The 16887-nt window shown below is 48.1% G+C and overlaps 1 long non-coding RNA gene across 1 annotated transcript; it reads left to right on the top strand.

The window, feature by feature from the left end:
- Positions 1-727: 727 nt before the first annotated feature.
- On the top strand, positions 728-7674 carry LOC130544677 (uncharacterized). The gene is made up of 2 exons (XR_008961145.1): positions 728-845; positions 4579-7674. It is a non-coding gene; the product is annotated as an uncharacterized LOC130544677 (long non-coding RNA).
- The last annotated feature ends 9213 nt before the right edge of the window (positions 7675-16887 follow it).

Genomic DNA, 16887 nt, shown 5'->3' with positions numbered 1-16887 from the left:
GTGGCTCTTTGGGCCTTGGATGACAATGGGACAAACCTGAGTCTTGTCTGGACGTTTCATCTTGCCCAGCCTGGTGGCCTCTGCCAGCAGCAGAGGGTTCCAAGCAGGTGACGCCTGCCAAGCCTGCCTGGCCACCACGTCAGCCTGTGCTAACCACTGCTCGGCCGCCCTCGGTGGTCACCTGGCAGCCGCTTACACGGAACCACTGCCAGCGACATCAGCTGTCGGTTGAGGAAGAAGGCATCCTGCCCAATGATTTAGTGAAAGATAGATTTTCTCCTTTTGGGGGAAAAAAATCAAACTATTTGGCAGGTAGAATGCCCGTTGAGACGAGTCAGTATATGCTGTTACTCCAAATTGCCAATGTGTCCTTGTCCTTTCCTGTCTTCAAGGAGATGTTGAGATAATGGAGACAAATGATGATGGAATTTTGAGAACAAGCAAGAGTACGGACCAGAATAACAGTAAAGGGTTATAAAGTCCTCGATAAATATTTATTAAATGAAAAAGGAATGAATAATAGAAGCAAGCATTTGTGGAAATCCTCCCATGTGCTGTCCCCTTGTTTATGCTTCACAGCAACATGCTGAAATAAGTATTACCATTTCCATTTCACAATTTAGGAACCTGGGATTGCCAATTGGCTCGGGACCACGTAGACACAAAGTAGCGGAGCCAGGATTTGAACTGTATCTCTCAGATTGCAACCTCTGTGTTCTTTAAGCAGAGCCCCCAGCGGTTTAAGTCCTGTGCTCAGCCTGTACCGAAAGCATCTCCAGCCACAGATGCCACTGCCACCTCTGGTCAGCACCCGGCACAGTCCACAGCACCATGTAGGCGGTCAGGTAATGTTTGTTGAATGAATGTCTAACCCAAGATATGCATACAAAAGGTGAAGATCAGCCAGAATCCAAGGGCCCCTGTTAATTTCAGTGACTCATAAGTCTCCACCCAGTTCCTTTTTCTTTGCTCTCTGTGTCATTGTCTCTGTGTACCCTCCTACTTCCCCCAATTCTTCCCCAAATGTCCTCCCCAGCCCAAAACAGCATCTTCCTTGCTGCTGTTTTCTGCTAAAATGTAACAAGTGCCCAAATGCACTAGGTACTCATATCCCTATGTCCCCCGTACCTTTTTTCCCCAACAAGCCCTTCATAGTGAAATGCCTCCCTGCAAAAATTAGGGAGAGATTTTCTCTGCAGGGTCCAGAAACTATGTTATTGGTTATCTATTTGCCCAGTAGGACCCCTTAGAGACTTACCTGGGAAGAATAAAAGGGAAGATGATGTTGTCTCAGATCTGGAAAAGCCATCGTAAGAAACAAATCTCTCCCAAGGAATGATTCAGAACCCAAACTCTGCTTCATACTTTAGATCCTATGGATTCTGCTTTGCCAGTGAGTGAAAGATTAACCCAATTCATGGAAATAAAATCGGAGAGACCTAACAGCTGCCAGCCCACTCTCATTCCCCTTGGGAGGTGGAGCGGGAGCTCCGAGTGTCAGTCCTCTTAAGTTTGGTGACTCAGAGGCTGTTTGGGAGCCTCTCCCACTCCCCATCCTCATCTTCTTCCACCTTAACTCTGAGACATGAGGGACAAAAGGTGCCTGGAGGGGAGGCAGGCAGATGGGGACATGCCTACAACTGCATGTGGGAGGTGACACTAGGCTTCAAGGTTGGGCTTAGCACTTGCGTGGGAACATGAGGAGGAAACCACAGGTATGGAGAGAAGACTACTCTGTAACCAGAAGCATGAGATGTGTGGCCCCTGCCTTTGTGGGCTTACAGGCTATTGGAGGCTTTTGGAGGAGACAGAGATCACCAGGCAAGTGCAACACCACGGGCTGGTGTGATGCTAAGATGGGGAAGTCAAGAGGGCCCTAGGAGGGCATCAGGGAAGGCTTCCCAGAGGAAGCAGCATCTAATCTGGCAGTTGAAAGATGAATAAACATTAGCTGGACCAGGCTAGAGGAGTGGAGTAAAGTGGAAGAATGTTCCAGAATGTTCCAGGGGGAAAGAATAACATAATAGAGAGGGACTAGAGCCTAAACCATGAGGTGGTAAGGAACGCATGATGAAGCTAGAGAGGAGAGAAGGAGCCCGAGCAGTGGCCTGTGGGCTGGAGTCTGGAGGCTTGGAGGACTGTTGGAGTCTGACAAGTGTGTGCTCTCAGTCCTCAGACTGGAGGACAACAGAGATAAGGAAGGAGATGCAGGGCAGTGGAGTTCCGCCTGTGTGGGGGAGCTGTTTAGGTCTCCCCTGCACTGCCATCCACCAGGCCGATGGTCTCCATCTAGAGCCCCACCCCCACTAGAGCCACCTGGTGAAATCAGATTTAGTGGATTCTTCTTCCATGTGTTCCTGTAGCATTCTGTAGATAAAGCCATTCTGACCTACTTCACTGTCTCTGCACTTATGCATAATTCATTCATTTATTCATTCAGCAAATGTTTATTGAGCGGCTTCTATACACCAGCCACGGTGCCAGGGGCTGGGATAGAGTGAGGAACCGGACAAATTCCCTGCTGTCAAAGAGCTCAAATTCTCCTCTGTGTGTGTGTGTGTGTGTGCGCGCGTACCCAATATATAAATAAACATACAGTTTAATGTCAGAGGAAAGAGAAAATAAAGGTTGAGACAAAGCAGGGTGCTGTTTGAGCTAGGTTGGTCATGAAAGACATTTCTGCTCAAGTGACCTTTGAGCAGAGATTTGAATGAAGTGGAGGAGTAAGCGAGGCTGACATCCGGGGGAGGAGTGTTGTAGGCAGAGGACATGGTATGCAAATGCCCTGTGGCATTTATGAGGGATCTATGAGGAGTAGCAGGAAGTGAAGGAGGCTGACGAGGACTGAATGAAAAGGAACGCGGCAGAGTTAAGGTCAGAGAAGGAGCAGAGAGAGGGGCATAGCATATTGGTTCTTTAGGAACAGAATAAGGGTTTTGGAATTATTCTGCATGGGCAGAATCGCGTTTGATGCGTTTTGTGCAGAAGAGTGACATAATCTGCTTTGTTCTTTAAAAGCATCAGGCTGGCTTCTGTGTTGAGAATAGACTATAGGGACGAGGGTGGAGGCAATACCGCCACGGACTTGACGGCAGGGACCAGGGTGGTCGCCGTGCGGTGGTGAGGAAAGGATGAATTTGTGACATGTTTTCAAGGTAGAGCCACTAGGATTTCCTGACAGATTGGATGTGGGGAGAGAGAGAATCAGTCAGTCGAAGGAGACGGCAAGAAATTACAAAACTGCATCTTAATGATCCCCTCACTTGTCCCTTGCTGCCTCCTTCTAGATCAGTGGTCCTTAGCTGCCCCTCCCTGCCCCCACTTCTCTTAAATTTGGCATACCTTTGACAATCTGGTAAGGGCTATGGCTTTCCCCCCTGAAAAATGTACCATGTGCATATGCATAAACAATTTTGTCTATAATTTCAGAAGGTCATGGACACTATGAATCCACCCCCCGATCCCTGAATCCGGGGGTCAGAGTTCCTGCCCTAACCTTTGGGCTCCTTGGAGCTGGCCTCGCCATATTCACCTTCCTTTCCTGAGCAGAGTAACCTGAAGACTGTCACAGCTCAGTAAATGTGCCAGAAAAAACACATGATAAACAGTTTCTTCTTTAACGATTTGCCCTGGTAATAAGGAAGCGTGTCCCATTCACACCCCTTCTAGTAACTGGGACTATTATTGTACTAGAATAATAACCAAACCAAACCAACCAACAAGCAAAAAAGCTGGGGAAAGGGGAGAAGGAAAGACGAGGCAAGGGAATTACAGCAGAAACGCATTTTTTTAAAATGTTCTTTTCAAAAAGCGTTGGTGGAGATACACCAAGGGAAAAAAACATGTGAGTAAAAATGTAATCATTCCGCTGTTAACGTGGGGACATTTCCCACCTCAGCTGCGGGCAGAGGGAGGGACTTGCTTCAGGGTTTCTGCACAAGGAGAGAGAGATCCTGCTTGCAGCTGAGCTCCAGGCCAGGCACCAGGAGGGAGGAGCACTTTACCCTGAGCATCCTCAGCTCAGAGCCCGTCTGGCGTGGGGGGGGGGGGCGGGGGGGAGGGGCTGACACCGAAAGGCCTGATGGGATCCTATAACAAAGGAGTTAGAAACCATAACAATAGGGGCGCCTGGGTGGCACAGCGGTTAAGCGTCTGCCTTTGGCTCAGGGCGTGATCCCAGCGTTATGGGATCGAGCCCCACGTCAGGCTCCTCCGCTATGAGCCTGCTTCTTCCTCTCCCACTCCCCCTGCTTGTGTTCCCTCTCTCACTGGCTGTCTCTATCTCTGTCTAATAAATAAATAAAAAAATCTTAAAAAAAAAAAAAAGAACTCTGCACAACACAACCTGCGTGTGCATGAGATTAAAAAAAAAAAAGAAACCATAACAATAAAGTGAAATAAAAGCGTCTCTGAATGGTGCAAACTGGGTTTGTTATTCCTGAATCTGCCCATTGGAACATAACTGATGATTCCCCTTTTAGCAGACATGTGTTCAGTCTGGCTCTATCCTGTACCATATTTCCTTTAATCCTGATAATGGCCAGTTAAATCGGTACAATTCCTCTTCCCCCGTTACAGGTGGAAGATGGGAAGCTTGGGGGAGTGAACGCTACGAAGTGGAGGAGCAAGAAGCAAGACCTGGGTGTTGCTGAGTCTGACTTCCAATTCTCCGGTTCAAAAGGGCGCTTTCTGTAATGCCTGCGTGCTCATCCACGAGAGGAACAATTAGCCTCTTTTGTCCTGTGAGTCAGAGGGAGGTTGGAAAGGGCTGTCTGCTCCCCCTTCCTTCCAGCTGACACATCTCACAGAAGAATGCCATAGGAGCCCCAGCCCTGGGGCAGAGCCAGGCTGGGGCGGGAGGCTCCGGGGGAGCCGGCTCCGGCTGCCTGGGTCCTGCTGGTGAGGTCCCTTTGCACCTTGTTCCATAGTTCCTGCTGGAGGAGACAGCCTAAAAAACACTGCTGCCGTTTGGGGACAAAGAATGTTCTCATCGTGCCCTTTTCCCGGATGAGGCGTGTGGCCCAGCAGAGACATGGCCATCAGAACAGACGAAATCCAGATCTCGTTCATTTTGCTACCTGTGCCCAGGGGCTCAGAGATTGGGTATAATTTTGGTCTTCATTTTCCAGACATTTTTGCTTGGCCTCTAAATAGAAAAAGGCAGCATGGACTTTGGAGATGATGTGAGGCAAAGAGCAGAAGAAGGAGGAGGACGTACTCTGGAGAGAAAACTACCCAAGTCTTTAATGTGTCTCTTCTGAGCTTCTTAGAGCAAAGAGAGCAGAGCTCCCAGACAGGGAAAAAATCTTAAGAGGCTCTTGATAGGAAATATGCTGGCACTTGTCATTTACCCAATGGCTCCTAATCCTCTTTCAGGAACTGAAATCCCCTTGAATTGGATTATAAAATTCCTTTCAGTAGAAGGCACTTCACTTTAAAACGCAAAGCCCTTGATTGAGAAAGAAAACAAACACTAATGAAATGTTTTGCCTTAGGGAAGAAGATGTGGGCACACCTGTTGGAGGAGCCTGGCTCCTGCCTTTTGACCTCTGGGTTCCCGGATATGTGATGAGCCCTGAGGTCTCAGGATGGAGGCAGTCCCTCCCTCCGCTCTCTTCAACTCTCACATTTCCACAGGAGCTGCTACTTGGACTTGTTTTAAAAAATTATTTTAAGCATTCAGCAGTGGGAAAAGAAAACCTGGTTTAGAAGCCAAAGGGCCCTTTCGAATGACCCATTAATTGGATCAAAGCTTCCCTCAATGCAGTGATAATTGCTTGTAACTGGCTGAAGTCTCTGACCTGGAATCCGACAAATGTGAGCCGGCAAGTCAGGGAGAAGACTGGAGATAAACCACCAGCTGCAAACGACCGGGGCAGAGGGGAGCGCACGTGCTAGAGGAACGTTTTCTCCACGGTTGCAGCTCAGTCCCGCCTCTGACCTTTTTGTCCTCTTCAATGACTCGATCCTGCACTCTCTATCCTCTCTTGCCTGTAGTTTGGCAGGAGTGTGCTGCCTCGGGAGTTTGAACATGGGTCCAGTGTTAGAGGTGAGCCTGGGGCTCTGCTGTGGCTGGAGGTGGGATGTGGGGTCTGGCAAGAGCTGGGCCTCAGTGTGGGGCGGAAGGGGGCCCTTTACCTCCCATGCCAGCACCAGGGTACTGCCCATCGGCTGCCATTAAACATCGCAGCACTCCGCCCTGGGGACGGAGACCCGCGGCAGCTCAGTCGCTGTGAGCTTAACGTCGTGCGGGTTTTATGAAGAGCTACCAATGATGTCCCTGCTTTAGCCAGTGTGTTTAGGATCTGCAAAACCGTGGCTGCCTCTCAAGAGCCTTTGGATTACAAAGAAACAGGAATGTGAGTATCAAGGAGCGGATGGATCAAAGGGTCTCACTCACTCTTTATTTCCTATGAAGATCCATGCCAGCTACTACCCAGCTGTACCCACGGCTTCCTGCCCTCAGCTTGGACCCCAGCCCTGGCAGGGCTTCCCTGGTAGAGAGTGGGAATCACCAACTCATTGTGACATGGCTTTCTCTTGCCTTATCTGGATGGGGATGAAAAAGTTTCTTCCTGTTTCCCAAAAACTGAAAAGTCAAGCAAACAGGATTTCTAAACACAGAGGGACTTCCAACAGAGCATTTGCTGGCATTACTGGTTCTCTTCTGTCAAAGCCTATCCGCAGCCCTACTCTGGGGAGAGCCCATAGACCTGCTTGACATGGCTATGGTGCCCCCCTGTCCATGCCTTCCAGGAAAGAAAACATTACAAGGCAGAGCCAGGAGATTCTGGACCCTAGGCTGGGGAGATTCCCAGGAGTTGCTAACTCCATTGGGACAAAATGGATGAAGAATATATTCATTTATTTCAATTTATTCATTGAATATATTCAATTTATTCATTTATTTTAAAATTTCTTGCCTTCTTTTATGAATAGATAATCTGTGCTCATGACGCAAACTTTGAAAGATCCTAAAGAGTAGACAGGGAAAATTAGGTCTTTCTTCCCTTTCCTGTGCCCCAGTTAGTCTGGGGAGGCAACAGCGTGCAGGAGAGATTGGGAATAGGAACCAGGAGTCAGGAGCTCAGCTCAGAGGCCAGTGGAAGCACCTGGAAGGGTGTGAGGCGGAAAGGCTGGCCGTTAGGGAGGAACAGAAGCAGCTGGTGTCATGTCACTGTGGAGGAAGAATGGGCAGGACTTGGGTGTTGGATGGAATTGGGGAGCAGGAGTGGGGTGCAAAGTGTCAGAAATGGGGATCCTGTGAATGGACAGTTACCTGGGGAAGGCAGGTGAGAAGCCTGGCTGAGAGGACAGTGAAGGGAGGGGGCAAGGCCCAAGTTGGGGGTCTGAAAAGTGCAAAGGAGGCAGAGGTTTTCAAAGAGCAGGTGGAGTTTTGCTGGGTTTTGAAGGTCAAGTAGGGTTTATCCCTGGGTGGATGGGAGAGGGAGGGTGTTTTAGAAATGGGAACTGCAGGGTCAAAGTCAGAAGTTTCGATTGAAGGACAATAAGGGGGATGTTCAACTGTAGGGTGGGCTGCCAAAATAGAGTTGCAAAATAGAGTTGGACCAGGTTATAGGCAACTTGGAAAACGGTCCCAAGGTACTCGGACTTGAGATGAAACTGATGAATAAATTTGAGAAGATGAGGAAAATAAAGGAAGGGGCTTCTAAAGAGGTTTTGCATGTGTCCCATTCACTTCTTGTTTGGGCAGTTCCTTGGTGAAGTTTCTTCATCCTTCTCTCCAAAAGTTAAAGCTTAGCCCTGTGCTGTGTATGAACTTCTGCCTTTTTACCAATCCCACCATGTTGTCGTTATTCATTTCTATGCCTGGCTTTCCTGCTAAAGTGTCATTCTTATTTCTCATTTTCTTATATCTGGAACCTCCAATAGCAGCAACAATAATATTAATTAATATATTGCCAAGTACACTGTCTTACGTATCTTACAAATGTTATCTCAAGAAGTCTTTTCAAAGCCTGATAAAGTAGGTGTCTACTAGTAGCCCCATTTTAGAGATGAGGAGACTAAGGCACAGGGAAGTTACTTGCCCAGACTCACGTTGCTGGTAGCTAGGGGCCAGGATTTGAGTCCGAGTGGTTGAACTACACAGCCTACACTCTGTATTATTTTCTAACAATGATAACATGTAAGGAACATTTGGGAAGAGCCAGACATGGAGCAAAGTAGTAGGTCATATAATCCTTCAACAATGAGGTAGGTCTCATTACTGTTCCCTTTTGGCTGATGACAAAACTGGGTTTTGTTTTTATTTTTATTTTTTAAATTTTTTACTTAAATTCAATTTAATTAACATATAGTGTATTATTAGTTTCAGAGGTAGCGTTTAGTGATTTATCAGTTGTATATAACACCCAGCGCTCATTACAAGTGCCCTCCTTAACGCCCATCACCCAGTTACCCCATCCCCCCACCCATTGCTTTTTTTTAAAGATTTTTTTATGTTTATTTTTAAGTAATCTCTACATCCAACGTGAAGCTCGAACTCACAACCCTGAGAACTAGAGTCACATGCTTTTCTGACTGAGCCAGTCGGGTGTCCCGGGGAATTGGATTTTAAGCCATGTCTAAGTCATGGAGGAAGAAAGCAAAGGGCCTTGGACCCATGTTTCCAGACTCTTATATATGGTTCCATACTCCCTTCCAGCACATGGTGTGTGCTTATTAGCTATTTATGGCATAAATAAATGGCTGAAGTAGAGGAAGGAGGGAAGAAGGGAGGGAGGAATGGAAGAAGAAATGAAGGGGGGAAACAGGAAAGAAAGTCATGAAGGAAATAGAGGAAAATAAATCCAACAAGATGTAGCAATCAGCTATCTCGTGAGCTTGGCTGGCGCTGGTAATGCAAAGATTACATTATGTAAATATTTTGAAAGAGGACTCGGAGAGTAAAACCTCTAAATCAAAGGAACCTTCACAAATGTGAAACTCCAGAACAGCACAAGCTGATGGGGAATCCTTGAGTAGAAAGAGCTTCCCGGAGCCCAGGTACATAAGCCAGTGATGGACTCACGCCCTGAAATCCCGACATACTTCCTTGGAACAGCGAACTCTGATGAGTGTGGGTTCCTTAAAATCACCCACACCCAAGAGGAAATATTTGCTGGTGTTCGGTTGTTTGTAAGGGACACCAAAAATCTCCTCTATTATTCCATGACCCAAGTTGACCAACAAGATGAATGAGAACTCCAATAGATTTCTTTTTTGTGGAAGGATGGTATTTGGTTTTATAGACATTGTGTGTGTGTGTGTGTGTGTGTGTATGTGTGTGTGTTCTGGGTTTCTCTATTGCTGTGGGCCTCAGGAAGGGGATGTGAGGGCGATCTGGCTGCAACATCTGCCACCCCATCGATTGCCTCGGTTGCTTCGGCTGATCTGGCTGGCCAGGCAGGTGTCCCCTTCCTGCCTCACCGCTCCATGTGAGCCCCTCCCGAAGCCGCTCGCTCCGTTGAAGGGGACGACCTTCCCGATAAAGAAGGACTGTTCTTCAGTCAAGGGTATGCGAGTAGCTGGGCTCCCCTGCTAGACCCTCCAAACAAACTCTCGAGGTTCATTTGCAGGAGAACGTAGGGTAGTCAAGCTTCCAAGACCGCAGACACTTCCAAATGAGGCACTGTACGTGGCAGTCTGCCTTTCTCAAGAAAAAAAAAAGGAGGAGACAGAATTTCTGCAGGGTAGGCAGGCCTGCTGGAGGTACTTTTCTTAGGTTAATCAAGCCATGCCTGGTGGATTTTTCTATCCCAGACAGGAAGTCCTCAGTTTAGCATACTGATAGGAACCATATTTTCCAAACCCCAAATAGGGTCACAGCATCGGACGGAGCACTGAGTTCTGCTTTATGAATGTAGTCATGTGAACTTCTCGCCACGGCACAAAAATGACATCATCCGTCATTAGCCATTTTATGAATTGTCTTTATGGAAGATAAAAAGACAGGATGTCAGGACCACCCAGGGATACAGGGACAAGTGGTCCTCCCCCCCTCCCCCCGCCCCCAGAGCCAGTGGTCTTTAAGGAGAGCAAGGTGCAGTCACAGGGACGGGGTCTCTCTGCCCCACAGACACGGTGGGCCTCGGTGACACGGCACGGCTCATGATTCCTGTGGTTAATGAGCTCACCCTTGGGCCGCCGGCCGGTCTGCTCTGAGCTAGCTGCCAGCCTCTCGGCGGGGGCTGTGAGTCAGCCCTGGGCCGTCACTCGATCCAGAGGGGCCACAGACCTGGGGAGTCTCCCCAGACCCGGGGCTGCAGCGTGCAGCTGGAGCGCGGCAGGAAGCCTGCTCGGTCCAAGCCGCCCTGCCCTTGGTGCCTGGCGCGGGGAAGCTGCTCCCGTTGCCCGGAATTCAGAGCATTGTTGCAAAACCCCTTGTCACACCCACAGCCATCCCGCCCCTGCTCTGGAAGGGGACTCACTGCACACACAGGGTGTCTTTGAAGCACTCCAGAGAGTTTACTGAATTAATCTCCTTTGTCCTGCACATAATTCCAGTGGAATTAGTCAGCTTTAATGGGTAGCATCTCATTCTACTTCCCTTTCTGCCTAGAAGTACACCGACTGGCTTCTTCCTCCAAGCCCCTTGCTGTTCCCTTCCTGGTTGGTGGCTGTTGGGCTGTGTGGTTAACCCCGTGCAGGGCCACACTGGATGAGGACGTGGGGTGGGGGGTGGGGAGGGAGAGGACGGAGGCTTACTAAGGCACGGGGGCAGGAGCCTCCTCATGTTTTATCCCGTTGAATCTTCCCCATGGTCCTCCAAGGTAGGAATTATTATCCACTTTCTAGAAGAAGAAACTGAGGGTCAAGCCAGTTTTGTCATTTGCTCAAGGTCACAAAGCTGGTGAGGGGCAGAGCACAGATTCGAACTGGAGTCCGTGGGATTCAATTAACCAGCCAAGCAGGCTTGTTTGGAGGAATCTCTATTCCTCACATGTTTTTGTTTATTATTCCCCCCCCACCCCCCAAAAAATCCTCGCCAAACCCTTCACTTTAGGAGACCTCATGGACTGCACGACCCTGTTCCCAGGCATGGGGTGATTTTTGGTAATATAATGACATGTTGCCAACTACAGACAGGGTGCAGTCACCCGCTGGACCAGCCTGGCTGAGACGGAGATCCTACAGAAAGCTGACGGTCGGGCCCTTGCCTGCCTTCCAATGCTCGGAGTGCTGAGAATAGTCACTTCCACGTTTGTCTGGCTGCCTGCTCCTTCACCCCCCACTGCCCCGCTCTCCCCACCCAGCTCTCCTACCCCGGTCCCCAGCTTCTCCGCTCTGTGCTCTCTCCCCCACAATCTTTCTACTGGAGCTTTCTAAACCAACGTGGACTCATATAGCATCATCTTCTGTTTAAAGCCTGCCATATGATCCTGCAGTTTCAGTCTGGGTGTACACCCAAAGGAGATGCATCAGGATCTTGAAGAGACATCTGCACTCCCATGTTCGTTATTCACAGCAGCCAAGACATGGAAACAACCCAAATGTCCATCAGTGGGTGAATGGATGAAGGACATGCGGTATATACGTACAATGGAGTACCATTCGGCCTGAAGAAAGGAGGGAGTTCTGGCATTTGTGACCACATGGGTGAACCCGGAGGGCATCATGCTAAGTAAACTAAGCCAGAGAAAGACAAATACGGTATGATCTCACTTGTATGTGGAATCTGAAACAGTGGGACTCACAGAGTAGAGTGGGGTTGCCACGGGTTTCTTGGGAGCAGGGGAAGGGGGAAGGTGGGGGGCAGTGTGGGGTGATGTTGGTCGGAGGACGAACCTTCAGTCACAAGACGAAGAATTCCTGGAGGTCTAATGCACGCCGTGGTGACCATGGTTAACAATTCTACATTGGATACTTGAAATTTCTTAAGAGGCTAGACCTCGAGTGTTCTCACCACAGGGAAAGAAAAGGTAACTATGTGAGGAGATGGGTATGGTAACTGGCTCGATCGTAGTGACCATGTCATAATGTGTATCAACACAGCACACTGCACAGCTTAAGTATCTCCAATTTTTGTCGGTTGTATCTCAATAAACCTACTACGGCTCTCAAACCGTCTCCAGGCGTTCCAGCGACTGCAGAGTGCACCCGTCCCTAACAGGGCAGCACGCATCCAGGCCACTGAGCCCTTGTTGGCGTTATTCCTTCCCCTGAGAAAGGCCTGCCCTCCTGGTCTGAGTGGCAAACCTCCTTCAAGCGGTAGTTCAAACACGACTTCCTACAAGGAGACATGCGCTCTCTGTAACCCGCTGTGGGGTGCTGCCCACACTCCCGTCGCCCTGAATCAGTGTCTGTCTTCCCCAGTCGGCCCGCAGCCCTCAACACAGGGCGGGATTCGCTGGCCCACTGCGCTTGCGGCCGGCCTGTGTAGCAAGGGATTTGCACTATTAATAGTATAAGCACCAAAGTTCTCGAATGAGCTGCTTTTGTTATAAATTGGAGTGGATTCAAGGTTATTCTTATAACAATGTCGTTTTCACTCACTTGCGTGTTTTCCAGAGTAGACGAGAAAGGGGTGGGGTTGCACATGGCTTTGCTGTTAATTGTTCCAAATGTTAAACAAAAAAAAATGAGAAAGGGTCAACCGATCTCGAAGTACATTAGTGGGCTGTGGCTAACGCATGAGGGGTGCATGTCAGCATATGGAATTTATTACTTAGGCGTGTATGTGGGGGGGGGCACATGCATGTGTTGGGGGCAGGGTGCTTTATATATTCATGCCAAAAAATACCCCTAGGTGAGAGCAATCATTATTTCCACCAGGTTGAAGGTTAACTGTGATCAAGATGGAACAACGTAGAAAATACTTGATGTAATGTGACAAGAGAAAAAATGATAATCTCAAACTATGTGTACATTACAGGTACATGAAAAGTCAATACAAATCTGGCAGGAAGCAAAGCTAAGAAACAAATGAGCCGTGATTTGTGAGATGATAAGGTTTAAGGTGGAGTTTTTTCTTGTAAGAGTTTGAGCAGTATCTTATCTTGCAGATCCCTCCCCAGACCACAGTGTGTAGTCAGCAATGCTGTGGCTGTTATTAGCCCATCTAGCTTGATGCTCTCTGAGTTTCGAGGAGTAAGAGACCACCCCAACTGCGATCAGTAGACCTTGTGCCCACTCTCCTCAAAAAGGTCGTTGATACAAAATCCTCCTTGCTAGTCATCCCTCTTTTACTCAGTCAGTAACTCAAGAGTAAGTAATCCAGCCATCCTTTTGCTAATGGTCCATTCTTTCCACCATGTCCTGGGCCTCCTTGCCTTTGACCTGGCTCCTGACCTCCCAGACTCTTACAACCGAGCCCTCTGCAATTGCTTGTTCCACCAAACCACAGGTGATCTCCCACTTTCTCTCCCAGTGTTCCTTCCCAGTCCCTCATAATGCAGGCCGACTTGCCCTGAGGATACCACATACCTTGCACTCCTCTCCAGTCATGGTTGTCCATCCTCCACACCCAGTCCCAGGGCTGGAAGGTGTTGTTGCTGTCCTTGTTCCCAAACACTGTTCCCACAGTATTGTTTCTCTACCCTTTGAGGGCCATGCTGTTGAGCAACACTGCTCCCGGGACTCCCCGCCATGTTGCCACCATCTTCCAGCCACCATCATCCCTTTCATCCACTGAAGATGTGGGCACCTGCCTTATTGCCTTCTTTTACTCTCCCATCTCTGCTTTCGACCTGGTTGACCTCAGTATCTGCGTGGATGGCTCATCCAACACTGCAGCCCCACCTGTGTCTTTCTTTTCCTTCCCAGTTAAGTTCCTCCAAAGAGTTGCCTCTACTTAATGTCTCCATTATTCTTATTTCCCTCTCTCCCCTCAGCCATTCCAAGCAGGGTACTGGCCCTGCATGCCACCAAAACAGCTCTAGTTTAGGTCACCGGTGACCACCATGTCATCACATCCAAGGGACATTTGCCCAGCCTCATCTTACTTGCCCTCTCAGCAGTGACTGACACTGTTGACCATTTGCTCCTTCTGGAAACACCCTTCACTTGGCTTTAAAGACAAACTGTTTTCCTGGTTTCCCCGTATCCTCTGTAGGTCTACCCTTCTCATTCTCACTGTCAGGTCCTGATGTCCTTGTCCCCTTCTCTCTCTACAATCTCTTTCCAGGTGATCACATCCTCACCCACAGCTTCAGCTCTCTGTGGAGAATATGGACATTTCTATCTCCACCCTCAGCCTCTTCTCTGAATCCCTGGCCCATAGAACCAACTTTTGACTTGGTATTTCCATGTGGAAGTCTCCAAGGCAACTTGAACCGTCCCTAAGCCAAATCTCATCTCCCCAACATGCCTGGTCCTTTTGGTGTTCTCTAGGAGAGCAGCACCACTGTCCACCTAGGTGTACAAGCCAGAAACCCAAGAGTCATTCTTGGTATCTCCTTACCTTACATACCCTATCTGCAATTTATCACCAAGGAGTGTTTCTTTTCCCTTGTCAAAGTTTCTCAACTCCATCTACTGCTCTTCATCTCCAATTCAATGCCCTAGTTCAAGTCCACAGTACCATTGGCAAGGCCTATTGCTATAGCATGGACTCTCCTATATTTAATCTGAGTCTCTCCAGTCATCTTCACAGAGCTCCTATAGGCATCTTCATGAAATAGTCATCTACATCAGCCTCTGCTTAAAACTCATGATGACTTTCCATCTTTTTAGGACAATGACAAAATCATGAATGTGGCCTCAGGTTTCCTTTCCCCTTTCCCCTCATCTCATTCATTCTCTCCTTCTAGCCTTCTTTCCCTTCCTCATTCTCCCTTGTTCCCCGTTGCCCCAGGGCCCTTGCACAGCAGTTCCGTATGCCTGGAACATCCTCCATACCCTTGGCTTAGTTAACTTCTACTTCCACTTCACATATTAGTGCAGGCATCGGTTCCTGGGGGAAATCTCCCCTGACCTCCCAACAAAGGCAAATTTCCCTTTAATAAAGTTTCATAATATCATGTGTGTACTTCTTTATGGCACTAATAGCAATAGACAGTTATGAGACACTTCTCATGATTTGAGTAGTGGCTCTCTCCCACTCTCATTAAGGTTTCGTGGGGGGAAGGAGGCATATCTGATTTTGATCAACATTAAATCTCTAGCACATAATATAGAACAAGAACACCCAATTAAAAACAACAGCTTTAATCACTATTTTTTGTAGCCTTATTCTTTTACATAGCAGTTGTAACCATTTGCCACACATGTATTTATTTTTTTCTCATTTACTAGATTGAAAGTTCCACAAGGGCAGAGAATTCGTTACATATTTTATTCCCAGCACCTGACACCGTGCCTAGCATGGGGTAGTCACTCCACCAGTATTTTTGCATAAACACTCAGTGCTTAATAAATGTTTGTTGAAGGAAAAAACGTACTCTGCACAATAACGAAATAACCACCCTCCTCAGCAACAGTATGGTATTCAATTAGCCCATCTAGCCATTATGTTCTTGCATGCCTATATTTCCCATAAATAAATCTACTACCTAAAATTATAATAACTCCCAAATCTACCAAAATAGCTACCTTATCCTAATTAAGATATTAATTGAAAATTTACTATATTCAGGAGTAATTTGTTTATGTGCTTGTCTACCATTAAAATAATTGCCTCCAGAAAAGGAACTTCAGATAACGATAAACATCCCATCCATAATTGCAGAGTAATATTTTAAGTAACTCTAGAGTTATTGCTTGTCTCCTCCAGGCTGTGTTCTCCTTTTCATACGCACTGCAAAATTGCCCTTCTAATGGGTTTTTAAAATATATTCACAGCCACTGGTGGAAATGGAAATGCTCATTTCCCCCCAACAAAGAATGGGTTTTCAAAGAACAGAAGTGGCCATAGTGAGGGGTGGATTGAAGAAACTAGAACACGAGGTGGCAAAGCCAGATATCTAGGAGCTGAAATCCTAGAGGAGGCCACTGATACCCGCTTTTACGTCTTGTGCCACAGTAGAGGAGGGAAAAGAGAGGCTCAGGATCAAGCTCCCACCTTCCCAGATTCTCCAAAACCTTACCTTACGGCTTCCTTTGGAGGTGGTCGAAGAAATCTTGGTCACTTGCGCCACCTTCTGTCCAGATTGGGGAATGGCTTGACGACGTCCACGCCTCCGGAGGATTTTTGTTGCAAGCAATTTCTACCCAGTTCCCTCCTTGTGCGTGACTTTCTTCTTTCCTCCAACAGCACACCTTCTGAGATATGGATGGAACGAAGGCAAGCTTGGGAGGTTGCCTTTGGAAAAACGGGCTCAGAGCTTCCACCCGTTGTTCTTATTTCTGGCGATGTTTTGGGTAATTGTTTTGATTCAGTCAGCTGTTAGGCTCTGAGCAGGCCCTGCGGTAACAAAGATGAATGAGACGGGATTTTTCTCCCCAAGGATGTCATAGTCTAGTGGGAGTGTCAGGCACGCAAACGAATAATTAAAATGCCAATGTCATGGTAGAGAGAACACGAACCGCAGGGAAACGTAGAGTGCCGCATGGCACCCGTGGAACCCGGAGGGCTTTCAGAGAGGAGATGTGATGTGCCTGCGCTCTGGGCGAAGCGCGGAGGCTCGCAGGTGGGACAGATTACTATTTCGGGCAGACCAGATTGGCGGGGGCAGCTGGGTGGCGCAGCGGCTTAAGCCCATGACTCCTGGTTTCGGCTGGGGTCTGGAGACCGAGACCCATGTCGCGCACTGAGCTCAGCATGGCGTCTGCTCGCGATTCTCTCCCTCTGCCCCTCTTGCTCCTACTCTCGTGCTCTCTTTCTAAAATAAATAAATCTTAAAAAAAAAAAAAAAAAACCACAAACCAAAACCTGGCAAGTTGCAAAACTGGGGAGGCCAAATACCTGCAGCTCGTTCTGAGAGCAGCAAGAAGGTGATAACTGCT

This window comes from Ursus arctos, unplaced genomic scaffold (assembly GCF_023065955.2).
Source record: "Ursus arctos isolate Adak ecotype North America unplaced genomic scaffold, UrsArc2.0 scaffold_23, whole genome shotgun sequence".
Taxonomy (NCBI): domain Eukaryota; kingdom Metazoa; phylum Chordata; class Mammalia; order Carnivora; family Ursidae; genus Ursus; species Ursus arctos.
Note: the sequence above shows the minus strand (reverse complement) of the source record. Positions and strands in the feature narration are given on the sequence as shown.